Consider the following 15,035-nt stretch of genomic DNA (forward strand, 5'->3'; position numbering starts at 1 on the left):
CGTCTGTGCCGTTCCACAAATTGCAGAACGGACACGTACGCCATCCGTGTTTTGCGGATCCACAATTTGCGGACCGCAAAACACACAACGATTGTGTGCATGAGGCCTAAATCAATTTTTTTCCCAATGATGTTTTCTGTATGACTCTCCCTAGCCCCTGCAACGTCTGTCCCTGCACTAAGCTGATGTGACATGATTCCTCCCTATCCTTATCGTGCACTTATAAAATGTTTTTTTTTTCACAATGAGGTTTTCTTTCACTCTCTCTAGCGCCTGAAACATCTGTCCCTGAACAAAGTACGATGGTGAATGGCAGAATCTAAGATGGCTGCCGTATTTATAGGGCTGTGACATCACCGGGCTGGCTGGCTGCTGATTGGCTGCATTAATGGCATTATAGGTCATCCCTTCTTCCCAGAGTTCCTTGCCCCATGTCCTCACACGTGTAGCCACCATTTTAGCTGCCAGGAAAAATTGCAATTCGTTACTATGAAGCGAGAGGAAATTTGCATTAGTTCAGAATCAAATTTTTCCTGAAATTCAGAACGAATTCGACTTTGTCAGCTTCGATTTGCTCATCTCTAGGTTCAACCTATAGTATATACAATCCAAGCAAAGAAAAAGTCAGAAGAATTATATTTGACCAACACCATCATTGTAGGTTAGGGTTCAATGATTGTCAAGAGTCCACACGGACAAAGCTATGGAACATCTACTGGTTTTACTGTTATGCCCAGGGGCGTCGTTAGGTCAAAACATTCGGGGCTTGAGCCATGTATGTTTTGTCCAGTGCCCCGAATGTTATGTTATGCTGGTAGCATTTTTGGCTATTCCAGGACCCTTTAATATTGATTGGACCTGGGCAACCCCACAGATCATCCCCCCACCCCCCTTGTACTTGTTCTGCTGATCCGCTACTTGCAGGCTGCGCGGGCATGAGTTCATTCACTTCGGTGCGCAATCCTGTCCTGCGGCGCGTGATCCCGCAAGACCGACCACGGGAGGTCACGAGTCTTGTGGAATCACGCGCTGCAGGACGGGATTGCGCACCGAAGTGACTGAACTCATGACCGCGCAGCCCTCAAGTAGCGGATCAGCGGAACAAGTACAAGGTGTGCACACATCTTCCATGACACCAGCCTGTAAGTGTAAATGTAGTTCTTCCCCTCCACTAACAAGCAGCAGACAGTTATCAGGACGGAACTGTTCCTTCCCGATAATTGAACGCAGAGTTGGCGAGGGACACAAAATGCACCTTTACATTTTTATTTTATTTTTACAAATTTAAAGGATTATTCTAACTTCCAGTTAAAGAAAGTAGTCCCCTATCCACTATTGGATTGGTGAGGGTCTATGGGTTCCCCCCCCCCCCTTCCTCAGAGCACGATAATGGAGGCTCTGTATCCTGTGAAGCCCACCTGAAATGGACGGAGTGGCTGGTCAGAAATGTGCACAATTCCTCTATTCTTTTCTATAGGAGTGCCAGAGACAGACGGGATAATTTGACCAAAGTGTTTATTACAGTCAGTCCGGACAAGGAGCGCAGCGGTGGGGGAGGACGTTCATGAAGAGGCTTGGCAGGGCAGGACTGGTGAGGAATGGGTCAGTGGTGAGTGGGGGCAGGAGCGGAGGTGAGGCGCGAGTTGCTAGGGCGACGGGGGGCGTGGCCAGAGGTGAGAAGGAGGAAGAAGGCGGAAGTGAAAGCAGTGCTGGCCAGGAGACTGAATCGGACGGACTGCAGCATGTCGGCGCCTGTGATGTCGGTGGAGGAGATGTTGGAGAGGTTGAGGAGAGAAGCGGAGGTGCGGGGGCCTGGCTGGATGCAGGAGCAGGTTGGTGCCTGCATAGTTTCACCTGCTCCTGTGGCTTCCCCTAATGTTCGGGCTGCCCGGCCGCGGCGGGGTATCCCACCGGCGCGCCTAAGCCCTGAAGTCACCCCCCGGGCCCGGCGCCGAGTAGGGAGCCCCCCTGTGGACCCTCGGCGGCGGGGAGCGGCCGCTCGGCCTTCCGCGAGCCGCTCTCACCGTGGGAGGAATCCCGATACGCGGCGGGGCCCTGTGGGGAGTGGGACGCCCCTTCCCCCGCTCCCTGCGGCTGTGCAGCAGGATTCGGGACCGGGTACGGTGGACCGGCCCAGTCCCTCCTTTAGCGGGCGGTCCACTCGGCTGTTTGATGATGTTCGGGTCCCTCGGACTGCGATGGTGGAGGACGAATACCAGCGCAGGTCCAGAGAAGATTTGAGCAGCGTGGAAGAAGGTCCCCTTGCAGTGGTGGAGGCCGCGGTCTCGTCCCGGTGTCCGGCCAGTGTGGTGCAGAGGGTCGTGCAAGTGGTCCAGGAGGAGCAGCTGTCGACGTCCAGGAGCTATGATGGGGCAGTGTCCGTGCGGCAGGAGTCAGGATCTTCGGCAGCGGGAGTCACAGCGCCCGTGGTGCCTGGTGAGATTGCTTGGGGCTCCATGTTAGCGCAGGGTCTCCCGGTAGGTGGGGGGGGGCCATGGGGGATTTTGGTAAGGGTTTGGGGCAGTTTTTGGGGGGATTGGCGCGATGGTTGTCAGGTATGGGAGCTGGCGGGAGGTCTCAGTTGCCTGGGTGGGGAGTGGTGCCGGGGGCTGGTGCGCAGGGGGTTGCGGCGGGGTTGGGGTCGGTGTCAGTGGAGACGCAGACTGGTGGAGAAGGGGAGGGGCAGAGGTTAGATGATAGGGCTCGTGGTGAGGTGTATGTGTGCTTTGAGGGGCCACTGGGGGCTCATTTGAAGCAAGAGGTGAGGGAGAAGATTTGGAAAGGTGAGTACGTGGAGATATTCTCGCTGCTCCCATTAGAAAGGTTTAATTTGGATAGGGGTAAGAAAGACGAGGGGAAAAAGGAGGAGGAGGAGAAGCGGCGGCACCGTTTGATCCCACGTACTTTTGCTAATTGGCTTCAGGCGTTTGCCATATTAGCAAGTGTCATTGGGGAAAGGGCTCCGGAATGTTGTTCGGCGCTTTTTTGCTACCAGGACGCTATTGGGGAGGCTTATAGGGTTTATGGGGGGGTGGGCTGGCTCAGGTACGATGAGCAGTTCCGGCAGCGTAAGGCGGTGAGGCAGCGTGATCCGGTGGGATCATAAGGATATTGGGTTGTGGTTGAGGGTGACGGCGCCTCCTAGGGCTGGGCAGTCCTTTCGGGGGGAGTCCGGGGGATCTTCCCCGGGGGAGTTGGCAGCGGCATCGGCAAAAGGGTTGTGTTTCCTTTTCAACGAAGGAAATTGCAGATTTGGGGCCAAGTGCAAGTTTAAGCACGAGTGCACGGGGTGTGGGGGAGCTCATGGAGCTAACCGTTGTTTCAAAGGGGGACGGAATAAGGGGGGTGATGGTTCTGGAAAAGGGACGGACGCCGGTGTGGGTGGAAGAGATGCAGGTGTTCCTAGATAGATACCCGGATCGGGTTGCGGCTGGTTTGTTAGGGGATGGTTTTAGGTTTGGTTTTCGGATTCCATCGGTTGTTACGGCGGGGCCTGTGGTTCATAAGAATCTTAGGTCTGCGCTTGTTCACGCGCATGTGGTGACGGAGAAGTTGAGGAAGGAAGTGGAGTTGGGGCAGATGGCGGGTCCATTTAAAGAGCCGCCAATTGGGGGGTTGAGGGTGTCTCCGCTGGGGGTAGTGCCGAAGAAAGAGCCGAACAAGTTTCGGCTCATTCATCACTTGTCTTACCCGAAAGGTGCGTTGGTCAATGATGGTATAGATCCTGAACTTTGTTCGGTGGTCTACACCTCATTTGATGCGGCTGTAAAATGGGTGAGGCGGTTGGGGCGGGGGGCATTGATGGCTAAAGTTGATGTGGAGGCGGCTTTTCGCTTGCTTCCGGTACACGTAGAGAGCATGGGATTGTTGGGTTGTTTTTGGGATGGGGAATATTTTGTGGATAGGTGCTTGCCGATGGGCTGCTCTCTTTCGTGTGCGTATTTTGAGACCTTTAGCTCATTTTTGGAATGGGTAGTGGTGGAAGTTTCCAGTTGTTCATCCGTTATCCATTATTTAGACTATTTTTTATGTTTAGGGCCGGCGAGTTCACGGGTTTGTTCTTTGTTGCTGCATACAGTGCAGTCGTTTTTTGCGCGCTTTGGGGTACCGTTGGCGCAGGAGAAGACGTTGGGTCCGGTGACGAAATTGTGTTTTTTGGGGATTGTGATAGATACGGAACTGATGGAGTGTAGGCTTCCCCAGGATAAGTTGGTAGATTTGCGTCAGGAGATTGATAGGGCCATTGGGAGGGAGAAGATTAGGTTGCGGGAGTTGCAGTCATTGTTAGGTAAATTGAATTTTGCGTGTCAAATTATGCCTATGGGTAGAATTTTTTGCAGAAGATTGGCCGCGGCTACGGCGGGGGTATCGGTGCCGTATCATTTTATCAGGTTGCGTAAAGAGTTAAAAGGGGATTTGAGGGTGTGGGCGGAGTTTTTGGGTCAGTACAATGGTAGGTCTTTGGTGATGGCGGAGTTGTGTGATAGCGTGGATTTTGAGTTATATACAGACGCGTCAGGGGGGGTGGGTTTTGGTGCCTATTGCCAGGGACAATGGTGCGCAGGCGTGTGGCCAGAGTCGTGGGTGGGTAAGAAACATGGCCTTGTTAGAACTTTTTCCCATTGTGATGGCGGTGGTGTTGTGGGGCGAGAAATTGGAAAACAGGAAGGTGCGCTTTCATTGTGACAATTTGGGGGTGGTTCAGGCTATCAACAGTTTGTCCGCATCTTCCCCGCCGGTGGTTAGGCTGTTACAGTTTTTGGTATTGCGATGTTTGTCGATTAACGTGTGGTTGGTGGCGAAACATGTGGCTGGAGTGGCTAATTCAGTGGCGGATTCTCTTTCTCGTTTGCAGTGGGAGCGGTTCCGGCTTCTTGCGCCAGAAGCGGAGGTGGAGGGTCTGGAGTGTCCGGCGTGGCTGTGGGCGATCCTGGAGGAGAAGTGATGGGGTTGTTGAAGGAATTCTTTGAGTCCGGGTACTTGGAGGGAGTATGGTAAGGCGTGGACGACCTGGGAGGCGTGGAATGGGACTTGGGGTGCTGGTGGAGTGGATGGTGATGTGCGGTTGTTGATGTTGTTGGGGCAGTTGAAGAGCGAGGGGTGGTCGGTGTCAAAGGTGAATCATCTTATTTCAGGTATAGCGTTTGGTTTTAAGTGGCGGGGGTTACCTGATTTGACTAAGAGTTTTTTGGTGCGACAGGTTTTGAAGGGTTGGCGTAGGGGTGCAGGCAGGGTGCCGGATTGTCGGAGGCCGGTGTCTTTTGAGTTGTTGGTGCAAATGGGGGATAGGTTGAGTGGTGTTTGTAGTTCAGGGTGGGAGCTGGGGCTGTTTAAGGCGGCGTTTGCTTTGGCGTTTTTTGGGGCTTTCCGCTTGGGGGAGTTGGTGTGTGATAGTGTTAGGAGAGCGGGGGGCCTTAGGAGTGAGGATATTGAGTGGGTGGGGGATAGGTTGCATATTCGGATTCGCAGGTCAAAGACGGATCAGGAGGGTAGGGGGCAGCGTTTTACGTTGTTTGCAGTGCCGGGGTGTAGTATGTGCCCGGTGAGGTGTGCGGGATCGTATGGCGCGAGGCTGCAGAGGGACGAGGTCCCGTTTTTGAGGCATGAGGACAGTTCCTTTTTGTCTAGGTTTCAGTTTCTGGCGGTCTTTAAAAAATGTTTGAAGGTTTTGGGGGTGCCGGTCAAAGATTATTCTGGGCATTCATTCAGAATTGGTGCGGCGACTGAGGCAGCCAGGTTGGGCGCCAGTGAGGAGGTGATTAGGAGGATTGGGCGTTGGGAGTCGGTTCATTTTAAATCGTATGTGCGGCCTGCATTGTTGTAGAGTAAGGATGTAGGTAGGTGATGTTGATTTTGTTCTTTTGTGTTCACAGGTCGAATGATGGCGGCGTTGGTGTGGATTTTGGGGCACTCCTATGTGTTATGGGGTGCGATCAGAGCGGATGTGAGGCCGAGTGGGCGGCAGTTGGGTGTGAGTCCGGAGTTGGCTACGGTCAGGTGGTTAGGCGTCAGAGGTATGTTGTGGGGCGGAGTGTTGCGGGAGGTGCATCATTTCGTTCGTTTAGATCGTCCTCCTGATGTGTTGGTTTTGCACGTGGGGGGGAATGATTTAGGAAAGCGTCCGTTTAGGGAATTGGTTCGGGATGTCAAGTTTGACTTACTCAGGATTTGGGTGTTGTTTCCGGGGGTGATCATTGTCTGGTCTGACATTGTGCCGCGGAAGGCGTGGAGAGGTGCGAGGTCAGTGGAGAGCCTGAATAAGGCTAGGATAAAGGTAAACAGAGCGATGGGCAGTTTTATGGCAAGGAATGGTGGTGTGGTGGTGCGGCATGAGGTATTGGAGAAGGGTGAGGGTGCGTTTTGGAAAGCAGATGGAGTGCACCTGAATGCGGTGGGTACGGATTTGTGGGCTCTGGGGCTCCAGAGTGGAGTGGAGTTAGCTTTGCGGATGTGGAGGGACGCGCAGGGTTGAGGTAGTCAAGCTGCGCGTTCTTGGAGGCGGGGGAGGTCCTTGAAGTGGTGAAATATGGTGGTACCTGAGGATGGGAGGGCCCCGCGGGAGGGGCTGGACTCTCATTGAGGAGCTGGTAGGAACTAATTACGCGTCCATCAGTTGCTGCCTCCGAGCTGGGTTCAACGGCTGGGGGCAAGATGGAGACGCAGGTGTTCCAGTGTTTATAAAGTTATTGGGGCTTCTAGGACCTCCCTCGTCAGGGGTTAGCTCATGTTATATTTATGTTGTATTTATTTAATAAACGGCTGCTGTGGCCGATTAAATCCAAGCAGTGGTGTGGTGTGTTTATTTATATGGGTTAGGGTGAGGGGTGGAGGTTATGGGATGGGTAGGCTTATAGGACTGAACGAATAGCCAATGCCTGCTTCAAGTCAGTCCGGACAAGGAGCGCAGCGGTGGGGGAGGACGTTCATGAAGAGGCTTGGCAGGGCAGGACTGGTGAGGAATGGGTCAGTGGTGAGTGGGGGCGGGAGCGGAGGTGAGGTGCGAGTTGCTAGGGCGACGGGGGGCGTGGCCAGAGGTGAGAAGGAGGAAGAAGGCGGAAGTGAAAGCAGTGCTGGCCAGGAGACTGAATCGCCCACCCGCCCGACCCTATTAGAAGTGGAAGTTGTGAGGGTTGGTGTTGTTATATGTCGCGGCAGTCGTGGAGGCGGGGGAGGTCCTTGAAGTGGTGAAATATGGTGGTACCTGAGGATGGGAGGGCCCCGCGGGAGGGGCTGGACTCTCATTGAGGAGCTGGTAGGAACTAATTACGCGTCCATCAGTTGCTGCCTCCGAGCTGGGTTCAACGGCTGGGGGGGCAAGATGGAGACGCAGGTGTTCCAGTGTTTATAAAGTTATTGGGGCTTCTAGGACCTCCTTCGTCAGGGGTTAACTCATGTTATATTTATGTTGTATTTATTTAATAAACGGCTGCTGTGGCCGATTAAATCCAAGCAGTGGTGTGGTGTGTTTATTTATATGGGTTAGGGTGAGGGGTGGAGGTTATGGGATGGGTAGGCTTATAGGACTGAACGAATAGCCAATGCCTGCTTCATGATATTTATCACTTTTTGAATCTGGTTTATAAGAGGCGACATGTAACTACCTGATACGTTTGTGACACATCAACTTCTTTATTTACAGAGAAACCTGGACAATGTCCCCTAGAACTATTAGAAAACTGTGTTCCTACAATTATTGCTGATGAGTGCAAATTGGACGATGGCTGTTATGGAAAACAAAAGTGCTGCAGGACTCTGTGCACCACAAGATGCAGGGATCCCATGGAGGGTAAGTGCATTAGAAACCAAACCCAACAAGTAGATGGAGCTCATTATTAGACAGGATTTGGCACCTGGTGAAGGAATCTGACAGCTGTATGGTTACATGACCAGCTCCACCTGATCTGCCAAAATCTGCTTTACCACAAACACATCTCAGAGGTAAATCCAGCTTCACTGGTGGCAGGCAGCCCGGCAATTATCAGGACTGTATCTGCATCACATGACTGTGAGGACTAACGCAAGGAGCAGAGCTGGAGAGGGTCCAGAGGAGGGCAACTAAAGTAATAACTGGAATGGGGCAACTACAGTACCCTGAAAGATTATCCAAATTAGGGTTATTCACTTTAGAAAAAAGACGACTGAGGGGAGATCTAATTACTATGTATAAATATATCGGGGGTCAGTACAGAGATCACTCCCATCATCTATTTATCCCCAGGACTGTGACTGTGACGAGGGGACATCCTCTGCGTCTGGAGGAAAGAAGGTTTGTACACAAACATAGAAGAGGATTCTTTACGGTAAGAGCAGTGAGACTATGGAGCTCTCTGCCTGAGGAGGTGGTGATGGTGAGTACAATAAAGGAATTCAGGAGGGGCCTGGATGTATTTCTGGAGTGTAATAATATTACAGGCAGTGGCGTACCTACCAGGGAAGCAGGGGAAACAGCTGCTTCGGGGCCCGGGCTGACAAGGGGCCCGGAGCAGTAGTAAACAGTCAGACTGGCCACACCCCCTCTACACTCACTTCACTGCTGCTTTAGAATGTCCTCGGAGCAGAGCAGGGAGCTAAGCCCCGCCCATCAGCACGGACCATTCATAGAGGAGCCTGACTGCTTAAAGGGGTTGTCCAGGTTCAGAGCTGAACCTGGACATCCCTCCATTTTCACCCCGGCAGCCCCCCTGACATGAGCATCGGAGCAGTTCATGCTCCCATGCTCTCCTTTGCCCTGCGCTAAATCGCGCAGGGCAAAGGCATTTTTCTGAGTTCCGGTGACGTACCGGGGCTCTCTATGGGTCTGACAGGAACCCCGGTGACGTCACCGGCACTGATGGGCGGGATTTGGCTCTGCCCTAGCCAGTAAAACGGCTAGGGCAGAGCTAAAGCCCGCCCCTCAGAGCCGGTGACGTCACCGAACACACTGCTGGGCGGAAGTTACCGCCCGGCAGTGTGTTATTGTAAACACAAGAGCCTGTGCCCTGCGCGATCTAGCGCAGGGCACGGGAGCGCATCGGAGCATGAGATGCTCCGATGCCAGGCTCAGGAGGGCTGCCGGGGTGAAAATAAGGGTATGTCCAGGTTCAGCTCTGAACCTGGACAACCCCTTTAATAGTGCAGCCAGGGCTCAGGACAGTGTGCTACAGGGAGATCCCGTTTCCCCTCCCTCTCCTAACTATTAGTACACCCCAGCTTCTGCTACAGAGACTGCACTGTAGTCGGCAGTAACAGGAGGGAGAGGGGAGACTGAATAGTGACAGGAAGTGCTGCAGAAAGAAGATGCTGTGTCACTATCAGGAGCCCATACATTCCAGGCTTATGCCTGCCAACCCTAGCTGTCCTGCATCTCATGTAGCCCCCCCAGCTGCATTCATCTGCTGCCCCCCCCCCCCAGTTCTGTCCTGTGGTCCCCCTACTTATCTGATGCCCTGCCCTCTAGGCCCCCTATCCACCTGATGCCACACTCCTCTGGGCGCCCATGTGCAGCTTGGGGACACCAGTATGAGGACTGGAAGATCACTGAGCGGCGGGGAGCAGGCGAGTATGTTTTTTTCCCCAACTGTACAATGCACCACTAGTTCACATCACATTTTTGTCCCACATTTAAGCTGAACCCGGATATACCCTTATTTTCACCCAGACAGCCCCCCTGAGGCTAGCATCGGAGCATCTTATGCTCCGATGCGCTCCTTTGCCCTGCGCTAAATCACGCAGGGCACAGGCTCTTTTGTTTTCAATAACACACTGCCGGGCGGAAATTTCCACCCGGCAGTGTGTTCGGTGACGTCACCGGCTCTGAGGGGCGGGCTTAAGCTCTGCCCTAGCCGTTTTACTGGCTAGGGCAGAGCTAAGTCCCGCCCGTCAGTGCTGGTGACGTCACCGGGGTCCCTGGCAGCCCCATGGAGAGCCCCGGTACGTCACCAGATCTCCAAAAAAATGCCTTTGCGCTGCGCAATTTAGGGGGGCTGCCGGGGTGAAAATGGAGGGATGTCTGAGTTCAGCTCTGAACCCAGACAACCGCTTTAAGGCTGGGTCCACATCACGTTTTTCCCATCCGTTTAACGTATACAAAAGAACGTATTCGGATACCTCATACTGATGCCATGACAGTGACATCCGTTCACCATAGAGTTTCATTGCCGGATTGTGCAGGATACAAGAACGTGGAGTACTGCATTTTTGTATCTTGTACGTCATAGTCCAGTAAAAACACATGTATGGTAAAGAATCAAATGCCACTGTATGACGCCTGCCCGCCCGTTTAAAAATTTGCTGTGGGGCCCAGTCATTTCTAGCTACTCGACTGGTTACCAGGGGCTCAGACCATGGGGACAGACTACATTCGATGTCAGCCCTGCAGCAATACATAGAATGGGCGCCTATCCTACAGCAGGGGCCATACTGTACATACAGTGTAGTGTGATGTCATGTTCACCTCTCCGGGTATATTACCCAGGAAAGCACAATTCTGCAAAAAGGACATGTTCTATCTTTTGGTGGAACGGAAGTGCGGAATGGAACCACACGGAAGCCCTGCGTAGTGCTTACATAGTGTTCCGTTTCGCACCCTTCCGCATCTCTGGATTTGCGGACCCATTGAAGTGAATGGGTTCGCATCCGTGATGCGGAATGCACACGGAAGGGTGCCCATTTATTGCTGATCCGCATATGCGGTCATCAATACGGGAATGGCTGGCCCCTTTCACACAAACGATGCGGGTTGGCTTCAGATGCGTTCAGGGTGCATTCAGTGAAACTCGCACCATTTTTCAAGAAAGTTCAGTCAGTTTTCTCTACAATTGCGTTCAGTTTTTTCTGCGCGGGTGCAATGCGTTTTGATGCGTTTTTCATGCACGTGGTAAAAAAAAATAAGTTTACAAACAATATCTCCTAGCAACCTGGTGGTGAGCGTGAATGAAGATAAAAGATTTCTATCTTCATTCAGCAGGACCTGCTCCGACGTCACCACGCTCACCACGTTGTGAGCGCGGTGACGTCACCAAAGGTACTTTTTCTGCCAGGTCCTGAAAGAAGACGAGCCGGGCTGCGCGATCAAGTGGATGAGGTGAATAATTAATTATTTTATTATTTTTGAACCCCTCAAGCCACATGTTACTATGCATTCTGTATTAAGAATTCTATTATTTTCCCTTATAACCATGTTATAAGGGAAAATAATAAAGTTCGGGTATCCATTAATATCCTCTAGCAACCATCCGTGAAAATCGCATTGCATTCGCAATGCTTGCGGATGCAATGCAATTTTCAAGCAGCCCCATTCACTTCTATGGGGCCTGCGCTACGTGAAAAACGCAGAATATAGAGCATGCTGCGATTTTTATGCAATGCCCAAGTCATGCGTGAAAATCACTGATCATGTGCACATCCCCATTGAAGTGAATAAGTCCGGATTCAGTGCGGGTGCAATGCGTTGACATCACGCATTGCACCCGCGCGAAAAACTCGCCCGTGTGAAAGGGGCCTAAGACCTTGACACTATATGACAGATAGGGTGTGTGTGTATGTATATAATAGGAAAAGCATGGCAGCCTGGTCTGGTCTAGATCGTGACTAGCCAAAGGAGCGGGGTTTACACGGGGGGGGGGGGCCCATACAAAAATTTGCTGTTACGCCCCTGATTACCGGCTATAGCTACTAGAGAGGGGGAAAATTGTCTTCTACCTCACAGGGTTTTTTGCCTTCCTCTGGATCAACTTGCAGGATGACAGGCCGAACTGGGTGGACAAATGTTTTTTTTTTCGGCCTTATGTACTATGTTACTATGAGCGCAGTAATCTTCCAAAGTGTGGACCTGTGAGCACTTCATGTGTCATCATATGAGAGCTCCACAAGGTTCTGTGTGCTCCTCTAGAAGGAATGTTTCTACTGCCATTACATACATTTCCATTAGGTACATAAATAATATAGAGTACTTGTACTGATCCTGAGTTACATCCTGTATTATACTCCAGAGCTGCACTCACTATTCTGCTGGTGCAGTCACTGTGTACATACATTACATTACTTATCCTGTACTGATCCTGAGTTACATCCTGTATTATACTCCAGAGCTGCACTCACTATTCTGCTGGTGTAGTCACTGTGTACATACATTACATTACTTATCCTGTACTGATCCTGAGTTACATCCTGTATTATACTCCAGAGCTGCACTCACTATTCTGCTGGTGCAGTCATTGTGTACATACATTACTTATCCTGTACTGATCCTGAGTTACATCCTGTATTATACTCCAGAGCTGCACTCACTATTCTGCTGGTGCAGTCACTGTGTACATACATTACTTATCCTGTACTGATCCTGAGTTACATCCTGTATTATACTCCAGAGCTTCACTCACTATTCTGCAGGTGCAGTCACTGTGTACATACATTACTTATCCTGTACTGATCCTGAGTTACATCCTGTATTATACTCCAGAGCTGCACTCACTATTCTGCTGGTGCAGTCACTGTGTACATACATTACTTATCCTGTACTGATCCTGAGTTACATCCTGTATTATACTCCAGAGCTGCACTCACTATTCTGCTGGTGCAGTCACTGTGTACATACATTACTTATCCTGTACTGATCCTGAGTTACATCCTGTATTATACTCCAGAGCTGCACTCACTATGCTGCTGGTGCAGTCACTGTGTACATACATTACTTATCCTGTACTGATCCTGAGTTACATCCTGTATTATACTCCAGAGCTGCACTCACTATTCTGCTGGTGCAGTCACTGTGTACATACATTACTTATCCTGTACTGATCCTGAGTTACATCCTGTATTATACTCCAGAGCTGCACTCACGATTCTGCTGATATAGTCACTGTGTACATACATTACTTATCCTGTACTGATCCTGAGTTACATCCTGTATTATACTCCAGAGCTGCACTCACTATTCTGCTGGTGCAGTCACTGTGTACATACATTACTTATCCTGTACTGATCCTGAGTTACATCCTGTATTATACTCCAGAGCTGCACTCACTATTCTGCTGGTGCAGTCACTGTGTACATACATTACATTACTTATCCTGTACTGATCCTGAGTTACATCCTGTATTATACTCCAGAGCTGCACTCACTATTCTGCTGGTGCAGTCACTGTGTACATACATTACTTATCCTGTACTGATCCTGAGTTACATCCTGTATTATACTCCAGAGCTGCACTCACTATGCTGCTGGTGCAGTCACTGTGTACATACATTACTTATCCTGTACTGATCCTGAGTTACATCCTGTATTATACTCCAGAGCTGCACTCACTATTCTGCTGGTGCAGTCACTGTGTACATACATTACTTATCCTGTACTGATCCTGAGTTACATCCTGTATTATACTCCAGAGCTGCACTCACTATTCTGCTGGTGCAGTCACTGTGTACATACATTACTTATCCTGTACTGATCCTGAGTTACATCCTGTATTATACTCCAGAGCTGCACTCACTATTCTGCTGGTGCAGTCACTGTGTACATACATTACATTACTTATCCTGTACTGATCCTGAGTTACATCCTGTATTATACTCCAGAGCTGCACTCACTATTCTGCTGGTGCAGTCACTGTGTACATACATTACTTATCCTGTACTGATCCTGAGTTACATCCTGTATTATACTCCAGAGCTGCACTCACTATTCTGCTGGTGCAGTCGCTGTGTACATACATTACTTATCCTGTACTGATCCTGAGTTACATCCTGTATTATACTCCAGAGCTGCACTCACTATTCTGCTGGTGCAGTCACTGTGTACATACATTACATTATTTATCCTGCACTGATCCTGAGTTACATCCTGTATTATACTCCAGAGCTGCACTCACTATTCTGCTGGTGCAGTCACTGTGTACATACATTACATTACTTATCCTGCACTGATCCTGAGTTACATCCTGTATTATACTCCAGAGCTGCACTCACTATTCTGCTGGTGCAGTCACTGTGTATATTACATTACTTATCCTGTACTGATCCTGAGTTACATCCTGTATTATACTCCAGAGCTGCACTCACTATTCTGCTGGTGCAGTCACTGTGTACATACATTACTTATCCTGTACTGATCCTGAGTTACACCCTGTATTATACTCCAGAGCTGTACTCACTATTCTGCTGGTGCAGTCACTGTGTACATACATTACTTATCCTGTACTGATCCTGAGTTACATCCTGTATTATACTCCAGAGCTGCACTCACTATTCTGCCATTTTCTGGATATTTCTCTCATTGATGCCGCTCTTCCAGTCTCTCAGGATATGTAGTGTCGATACTTTGTGTCTTATGTTTCTATAGTTACATCTGGAAATCTAACTCAATGACCATTTCTTCTCCAGAGAAGCCCGGAACATGCCCACCACCACCACTGACCGATTGCCCATCCGATCTGCCACCTGGAATATGTAAAGTGGACAGTGATTGTCCAGGAAAACAGAAATGCTTCTTCATAAATTGTAGCTTATGGTGAATCAATGTGTAATAAGTGATGTGAGGCGGCCGGATGCATCTCCGTCCCTCACAGCGGAGGACACATCGCCGATCAGCCTCAGTAATTCTCTCTTCTCGCGGCTTTTCCTTCTCTAGTTGCAGATAACCCTGGGAGGTGACAGCGGTGAAGACACTCAGGGCCGGATCCGCTGCCCCAGGTGCTCAGTCTGAATACACCCCCATTATAGCCAGATTCCTCCTCCTTCTCAGCGATCATAGTGACATTTATCAATGTAATAAAGCAGAAGATGAAAAATGAGACTGAGATGTATCATTGACCGTCCATTGTGAGGCATCAAATTATTACTGGTGGCCGAGAAATGTAATTCCTGCTCATTGACCCTGACATTAGACATTGCAGTCTAGAGCGGGCGAGGTCCTGGTGGTCAGAGGTGAGGACTGCGCTCAACCAGACTCCGAGTTATGAACCTTTTCAGGTCTGTTTCGGATGAGTCCACTATAACGGCACGTAACATAGTATTAGTGCACGTGTCAGCGGGAAAAAGAGGAAGAAGAAGGGTTCTCAC

General features: G+C 50.4%; 1 long non-coding RNA gene across 1 annotated transcript; it reads left to right on the top strand.

Moving 5' to 3' along the window:
• Positions 1-7,779: 7,779 nt before the first annotated feature.
• Positions 7,780-14,767, top strand: LOC122938887. Its single transcript, XR_006390062.1, has 2 exons — positions 7,780-7,938; positions 14,358-14,767. It is a non-coding gene; the product is annotated as an uncharacterized LOC122938887 (long non-coding RNA).
• Positions 14,768-15,035: the final 268 nt, after the last annotated feature.

The sequence above is a fragment of the Bufo gargarizans genome, chromosome 5 (assembly GCF_014858855.1).
Source record: "Bufo gargarizans isolate SCDJY-AF-19 chromosome 5, ASM1485885v1, whole genome shotgun sequence".
NCBI classification, from domain to species: domain Eukaryota; kingdom Metazoa; phylum Chordata; class Amphibia; order Anura; family Bufonidae; genus Bufo; species Bufo gargarizans.